This window comes from Chrysochloris asiatica, unplaced genomic scaffold (genome assembly GCF_000296735.1).
Source record: "Chrysochloris asiatica unplaced genomic scaffold, ChrAsi1.0 scaffold00138, whole genome shotgun sequence".
NCBI classification, from domain to species: domain Eukaryota; kingdom Metazoa; phylum Chordata; class Mammalia; order Afrosoricida; family Chrysochloridae; genus Chrysochloris; species Chrysochloris asiatica.
Genome location: NW_006408656.1, coordinates 322550 through 331274, shown reverse-complemented (window position 1 = coordinate 331274; position 8725 = coordinate 322550). Strand labels below are relative to the sequence as shown.

The 8725-nt window shown below is 40.0% G+C and overlaps 2 pseudogenes; one reads left to right on the top strand and one right to left on the bottom strand.

Annotated features, from left to right (window-relative positions):
- Positions 1 to 1200: 1200 nt before the first annotated feature.
- Positions 1201 to 2817, bottom strand: LOC102838869 (annotated as a pseudogene).
- A 4290-nt stretch (positions 2818 to 7107) lies between these two features.
- LOC102838492 lies at positions 7108 to 8045 on the top strand (annotated as a pseudogene).
- Positions 8046 to 8725: the final 680 nt, after the last annotated feature.

The following is an 8725-nucleotide window of genomic DNA, read 5'->3' as shown; positions in this document are numbered from 1 at the left end:
GGAGGCACTGGAACAAACGTGCAGTGGTCACGCTTCCGTGGTTACAATACTGCCCTGTAATTGCTGTTATCAAAAATATACATCTGTCAGGATAAAAAACCTCACTGCTGCTCCTGTGTCTCATAGGTATAAAAAGTCATAAATATGTTACACTCCTCCCATGTAGATGCGGGGGCGCAGGGGTCCCTGCTGCTGTTGGGACCCACCACAGCTGATGGCTGAGCAATTTCCAGGACCCTGTCTCACCCTCCGGGTCCCAGCACTGGAGGCAGACAGAAAACAGAAATAACTTTGGTCCACAATTTGCAGGAAAAACAAAAACGAAGAAATCCTAAACAAGTTTAAGAGCTTGTACCTCTAGACGGGTCACAAGTTAGGTGTGGAAGAAGGCCATGGAGACCTGGCCAGGGCTGGGGTCAACACTGCCCCTGCCCATCTGCTCCCTAGAATAAGGGGGATTCCTGCCTGGGACATCCCTCAGTAACGAGAAACAAAGGAATACCACAAGGAGGAAGCTTAGATACACTTATACCATCTTTATCTTGCTATAAAAAGTTACGCAAAACGATTTTTTAAAATATAAATGAAGAGATTAGAATATTTGGTCAAGTGGAAGTATTGCTAGGCACAGCTCTCTGCACTGCGGTTATAATACAGAGGGGCGAGGACGCCTGCTCTCCGCGCAGTGAGGGGAATCACATCACTTGATTAATTAGGGGTGGGGTGGGGGATGGATGGGAGGGCTTATACTCCCCACGCGTCAGTACATGATGGACACAGAGTCTGTGGCCTCCTGCCTCCCAACACCTGCCAGGCAACCCTTTCCCCCCCCCCCCCCCCACCCCCCGACACAGGGTTTTAGGCACAAGGAAGCCACCTCATGGTTGGAGCCCAGTCTGGTGGGGTCACGAGGCGGCTGGCGGCAGGCAGGCAGAGAAGGCATCACTGTGAGAGTTGAGGGGGTGGGCGCTAAGCCATGGAACCCTCCACTCAAGACAGGCACCAAGCTAGTGAGGTGGCCCTGTCATCGCAGGGTTAAAAAGTGGATTAGATTTAATTTTTTAAAAAACAGGTAAACTGATTTCTCTTTTAAAAAATGAAATCTTTGGTGGTAAGGTCACTTCAGCTGCTTTTTTAAAGTGGTGTTTTCTCTGGAATGATCGAAGTGGTGGCGGGGCCGGGCGGGCAGGCAGGTGAGCCCTAGATGGTGAACTTGGAGTAGGACACACGCAGATAGATGGTGGTTCTTGCCAAGGTCATGGTTGTGCAACTCAATCAGGGCCTGGATGGCTTCCTCCACGGAGCCCATCTGGATCAACGCCATCTTGCAGTCCTTCTGGAAGAACTTGAAACCTTTGACCATGCCGCCATTGCTGGAGAAGAGGATTTTGAGGTCATCTTCAGATATTGAGGGCTGGATGTTGGAGAGGTGCAGGGTGGCCTAGGCGGGGAAAATGTTCTGGAGGTTCTTGGAGCCCGGCTTCTTGAAGCCGTGCAGGGGTGAGTTGCCGTAGTCCTTAGCACATTCTGGTGTTTGGACAGCGTGATGCGCACTGGCTTCCTGTGCAGCTTGTGCCCATTGAGGTGGCTCATGGCTAGCTGGGCTTGGTTGCTGTCTGCCATCTGTACCAAGGCTTTCTCCTTCTTGCTAAACAGAACCTTCACACGCTGCACATCCCTATACACACCGAAGAGAATAAAGAGGGTTTGGGGTGTGACTCTCTCAGGGTTAAGATGGCTGACCAGGAGAACTGAGTTCCCTGCCCCTGACAGGCCAGGGATGGTGATCCTGCCTACTGTTGCTGCTGCGGCTGCCGCCGAGGGGATGGCCAAAGGGGCCAGGGCACCATGGACATTGGGGACAGAGAAGCCTGCGGCTTGAGGAATGGCAAAGGTGGGAGGAAAACCAGCTCCTGCATACGGAGAGGCTGAGATTAGACCAGGTGCACCGAAGGCTGCGGCCATGGTCTGATCCAGGGACGGCTGGCTGTCCCCTGAAGGCAGGTCGGGACGTGTGTAGTCTCGGCTCTTGTCGTTGTTGTACTTGACGTTGAGGCTGGTGAGCTTGGAGAAGTCGATGCGCAGCGTGCAGCAGGCGTTCGTTGTAGATGTTCTGTCTGTTCAGAGACAGCTTGGCGTGCTGGGCGCTCACGGGTTCCGTACTGCGGAAGTGCCTGGAACTGGTTATTCTTGGTGAAGGTGATGATTTTCAGAACCGTGCCAAACTTGGAGAAGATCTGGTGGAGCACGTCCAGAGTCACGGGGTAGAACAAGTTCTCCACGATGACCCGCAGCACGGGGCTCTGGCCAGCTATCGCCATCCTGGCATCCATGGCTGCAGCCGAGGCCCTCGGCCAGGGCCTGGCTCCCTGACTGGACCGAGTTCATAGTCTGCAGGGCCATCTGAGCCCGCGCTTGGTTGGGCGAGCTGTCAGTCTTGAGCTCCTTGTGGTTGGAGAACTGGATGTAGATGGGCTGGCCACGTACCATGGCTGCCACCGAGGTGTAGTAATTGACCATAGTGTTGGCCGCCTCCTCCGTGTTCATCTCTGTGAAAGCCTGGTTCTTGCCCTTCAGCATCAGCAGGTTGGTGACCTTCCTGAAGGGCAGGCCCAGGGAGATGACCTTCACCTAGGTGACGTCACTGGGCAGCTTAAGGACGTGGACCACGCGAGATGGGGCGCCTGAGCTCCTGCTGTCCCCTTTAAACTTCTTGCTGTGGTTCCCATTGGCTGCAGAGGCGGAGTTGCTGCTCATGATAAAGGGCTCGTTGGTGACGCAGGTAGAGAAGAGCTCTTCAGATCCCCGCTTTGTACCAACTGCCGCCCATTGCACACACAGGAGACCGGAAGGGGTCGGAGTGGAGGCGCCGGAATGCAATAGCACTTTTGTTAGATAAAATTTAGATCCTTAATTCAAAGAGTTTTCTATGTTCTTCTTAAAGATCAAAATACCTCAGTCCTTAAAAAAAAATGAGTGTGTAGACATGACTGTTCACATTTATAGAACATAGTTAAACTCTGTATTTAGCCAGAGCCATTTGAAATGTTCATTGTTGTTGTTGAATCAGTTCTGACTCATAGTCACCTAATGTACAATAGAATGAAATACTGCTAGGTCCTTCACTATCATCACAATCAGTGTTAAACTGAAGCCAGTTGATGCTGCCACTGTGCCAGTCCAACTCATTGGGGGTCTTCTTGTTTTTGGCTGACACTCCACTTTACTTAGTATAATGTCCTTGTCCAAGAACTTGTCCCTCCTGATACTGTGTCTGATGTATGAGATGAAATCTTGCCATGCTGGCCTCTAAGAAACATTCCGGGTGTACTTTTCCCAACACAGATTTGTTTGTTCTTTTGACAGTCCATGGTACTTTTAATATTCTTCTACAACACCATCACTAAAATGCATAAATTCTTGTATGGATTCCTTATTCAATTACAACATTCACATGCATATTCAGCTATTGAAAATGCCATGACTTGGGTAGGACATGGAATCTTCACTGAGATTAGTCATATAAATAGGTAAATATTTCATTATTATGGAAGAATTAGAGAATGTCTACTTATTATAAAATATTACTTTTCTATACACTAGACCATATTCCAAAGACTGCTTCCAGAAAAGATAGTTTTCAGAAAATAAGGTGAAGGATATATAGGATATGAAATGTTTAAGTGTGCCTGAAGAATTAGTAATGGTGCTTTCAGCTTGCACTATAATTTTGTCTATGACAGGCTATGTCCTCCATCTTATGGTTTCATTTTTTATTCTCTTAAAATAATATTTCTTCTTCCTGCTACCAAATCAACTTTTATGTGTCTGGGATTTCAGTGCATGAATGTGTGAGCAGTGATTCACATACTAGAGCAGTCTATACTGAAATTTCTGGTAAAGCAATAACTCTATATGCATGTATAAATTATTTTAAATACTTCATGCCCTCAGAGATTACATTTATAACATACAAAGCTGGTGGTCTTTTGGGAACTATTGTTCTTGGATCTCAGCTACTCTTGAGAATTCTTCGTAATCTTTATTTTCTTGAAGAGCACAGAGGTCATATATACTCCATGTGATTTCAGATTAACTATTGTATAGCACTGTACATAAAATAGAAAAGTATTCTATATGTAAACAAGTAAATTTAATACACTAGATTGAATATCTTAAATGTGTTAACTTGATAAAACATTTGCAAGATTGCCATTTAGAGGTGAGAAATAATTTAATCTTCATAAATCTTATAACAGATTGCTTCATAATCATATTTTATATGGTACAGTGAGGTCCATGTATACAGGAATGAAGTAGCTGTGTCATCTGTTCAGAATGATAACAAAATATTTAAATATAATCAGCATGAATTATTTGCCCCATGTTTAAAGAAAGCTGTTTTGGGATTCTAAGTATATTTGACTTGATATGAACATATTATTATTTCTATAATATCAAGATAACAGTTCCTCTTAGTTACGTATTTAACCCACTTCTGTTTTATTGTTGACAATGAAAATATTAACCTTCTTTTTCCTCCAACATCTCAGTTTTAATTTAGGGAAAACAGTGAAAGATAATGAATAGTATACAGTGATAATTTAATATTGAAAACATTTTTCATTTATAAAATTCACTGGATATTCATAATATTAACTCAATATATACAATTACATTCATAACTTTGAATTTTAATGGTTTTATAAAAGAATAGCCTATGAATGATACTTGTTGAAGTTCAGCAAAGTAGTTAATTAACATGAAAAAACTCTGGTTATATGTTTTAGGTATACAAGACACTGTGTTTGTTGTCATTGAGGTAATTTGCATAAGCAGAAATATATTAATATATATTGCTTCACAACTGTCTGAATATACAAAAATGTTCAGTAAAAATAGCAGGCATTTGTTTTAGAATCCAAATTTTTTCCTGTGCACTCTTTTGGATAATACTGAAAACATCTTTTGTTTGTATTATGCCTATTTTTATTTGTGAACATGTCTCCAAAATAATAATTTGTGTTATAGAGGTTGGTACTAATTATCTTAATATCATCAACTTAGAAAGCATTGCTGTATATTGTGCCTCTTTAAAAAATATACTATGTATTTCATGATGGAGATACATAGGCATGACCTTTTATCAAGAGATCACTAATATTTTCATTTAGAAAATGCACTATAATATGGCCTTTGGTTGTACAAAATTTTGTAATTTCTGAAATTCAATTTTGAGTCTTAATTCCTATTCTCCAGCTATGTGTGCAAACCTAATTATTTCAATTTCCTAATATTGTTGTTTCTTGCTTAGTGTATATCAAGTGTTAGGAATAGTTATTATAAGCAGTACATCTTTAGTTGCCTATTAAAGGGACACTAGAACATCCTTATCACAATAAGGAAACATATGCATACTAACATTTGTCTCAACAGTGATTCATTATGACTATGAAATTTATAAAATATTCTCTTTTCTTCTCTTATAGGTCATGATGAAATGTTCATGTGTTCAATCTGAACTTTAGCAAAATCATCAAGGTAAGTAGTTAAAAGTGAAGAAGGTAGAGAGGAATTCTGTCTCCAACATTATTCTTCTATAAGCTTTTACAAGCAATTTTGCATACTTTTAATCATATTTTCATTTTTTTCCTTGAATACACTGGCCTATTTATTACCAAAGAAGTTTTATGTTTCTAGGTTCCCAGGCAGCTCTGTCTTTATCTTTCTCTTCTTACTATCTTTTTGCACTCCGATGGCGCTTAACAACAACAACAACAACAACAACAACAACAACTATCTCCTAAGCACAGGTTTTTCTTGCTGTCCACAGACATACTTGTAGACTGTGCAGGCTGATTTTGCTTTGGGTTATGAAATGGGAAGGGTGGTGAATGACACCAAGATGACAGAATGAAACTACTAACAATATGATTAAATAAAAGTTCTTTCTATTTTTCTTACTCATTTATCTAAAATCAAGTCAAACAGTCCTAGGAGTGATAACTACATGCTCAGTATTTAAGTGAATGGTCAGTAGGTTGAAATCACATGAGATTCCTTGGGAGAAAAGATCTGGCAATCCATTCCATAAAGATTACAGCAAAGAAAACCCAGTTGGTGCAGTTCTACTGTGTCATATGGGGTCATTATGAGTTGGAGTAAAAATCAATGGCACTCAACCACAAAATCCAATCTAGTAAGCCATGACAATAAATGAGACAAGACTAAGCCATTTGAGTGTGATTAGTTGACTAAAACTGTATTGTTGTTGTTGTTAAGTGCCATTGAGTCGAATCTGACACATAGTGACCCTGTATAGGGTTTCCAAGGAGAAGCTGGTGAGCTTGAACCACTGACCTTGCAGTTCAAACAACTTTGCAGTCTGATGCATTAGCCCACAGTGCCACATCAGGACTTCAAAAATGGTATTAGCCTTTGTTAATAACCAGAGTCGTGTAGGTGGCTGGTTGTATGTGTATATGTGTATGTGAGTGTGTTCATGTGCAAACTTTGGCCTGATATCCTTGTAATGACAAAAATAAATTTGGTTCTCATATGCAAATCCATAAAATGATCAGAAAATGTCATGTCATTCAAACTCTTGTATGCTATCAAAGAATTAAGAGATTTGCCCCATGTTTTAAAATATTCCATAACCTATGTACTGAATCCTGATGTACCACTCTAGGATAAGCACTGCATAACTAGGTCAGTTTGAACTTCAAGGTCAGTGGTTCAAATCCACCAATTGCTCCTTGGAAAACCATTAACAGGGTAGCTTTAAATCAGAATCGACTTGATGGCAATAAACAACAAGAACCTATGCACATAAAAATAATCTATAATTATATGGCTTATTCTCTCATAGAATTGCAAATTAGATATTTATTCTCTTACCAGACATTTTTGGTAACACAAACTCTTTTGTTACTGATATCAGCATTTTGTGCTTTTTTAATCTAAAATATTGTGTTGTTGACTTTAGCTTAAATACTAATTATGACTATTGTTGTTTTGTAAGCATTAAGTGGCATCCTTTGGGAAGTTATTATTATTATTATTATTATTTTTCTATTCAGACCCAGTAAAAGTCAGAGGATTACAATGGAAAACCATACAAGAGTGACAATATTTGTACTGGCGGGTTTGACTGATGACCCACAATGGAAAGTTGTGTTATTTATTTTCTTACTTCTCACCTATTTACTAAGCATCACTGGCAATCTCATCATCATCACACTCACCCTGTTGGATCCTCACCTAAAGACCCCCATGTACTTTTTCCTTCGGAATTTTTCTGTCCTAGAAATTTCCTATACTACCACATGCATTCCTAAACTACTGGTTACCATGGCAACTGGAGACAAAACCATTTCCTATAACTGTTGTGCCACTCAATTGTTTTTTGCCTTCCTTCTTGGAGCATCTGAATTTTACCTGTTGGCAGCTATGTCATATGACCGCTATGTGGCCATCTGTAAGCCCTTACGTTACACAACTATTATGAGCAGCAAAATCTGTATACAGCTTGTCCTTAGCTGTTGGCTTGCTGGGTTCTTTGTTATCTTTCCACCACTTGTCTTGGGACTTGATCTTGACTTCTGTGCCTCCAACATTGTTGATCATTTCTACTGTGACACTACTCCCCTCCTGCAACTCTCCTGCACAGACACACAACTCCTGGAGACGATGGGTTTTATCTCAGCTTTGGTGACACTCTTGGTAACGCTGATAATGGTATTAATATCTTATAGTTATATTGCCTTGACGATTCTCAAAATCCCTTCAACTAGTCAGAGGAAAAAGGCTTTTTCTACATGTTCCTCTCACATGATTGTAATCTCCCTTTCTTATGGCAGTTGTATTTTCATGTATGCTAAACCTTCAGTCAAACAGAACTATCAATTTCCAAAGGAATTGCTTTACTCAATATCTCAGTTGCCCCACTTTTGAACCCTTTCATTTATACTCTAAGGAATCAACAAGTGAAAGCAGCCTTTATGAATATGGTACACAGGTTTGTCTCATTTTCAAAGAAGTGAATATTATGTTGCATTGTATAAAGGATATGTAATCTGGAATCTGAATTAATGTCAGTTATCTATTAGTAGTTTTCAGTACATAGTTCTCTTTTTTAACCCCTTCCATTTCTGTCATATCTATATGTATCTCTTTTCAAGATTTACTTTTCATAAAACACTTGATTCCAAAGAAGTTAATTTTCTTTTTTTTCTACATGTAAATGTTTTTCATCTCAGTATTCTGTACTTATAAAGAATTCTTTTTGCTAAGTTACAACAGGTTTGCAACTAAATTATTTTAATGATATTTTGATCCAATGACCAATTCACTGTATTTTATCTAAATAATTTATTTCCAAATTATAGCATGAATGCACAATCACTGGTGATGTTTATCTTTGAAAATGTTTATTTTTTAAAAAAGATTATTGTTTTAAAGTACAATCTATAATTATTTCTATATGAGAGGTATTCACAATTATCATTGTTTCAATTATAATTGAAAGAAAATTTGTTAGCTTACTGGTTTAGCTTTGAAATGAATGATGGGATGGATATTACTGGTGTGGCACTGTGGGCTAATGTGTCAGACTGCAAAGTCATTTTAACTGCAAGGTTGGTGGTTTAAGCTCACCAGCTACTCCTTGGAAACCCTATACAGGGTCATTATGGGTTAGAACTGACTCGACGGCACTTGACAA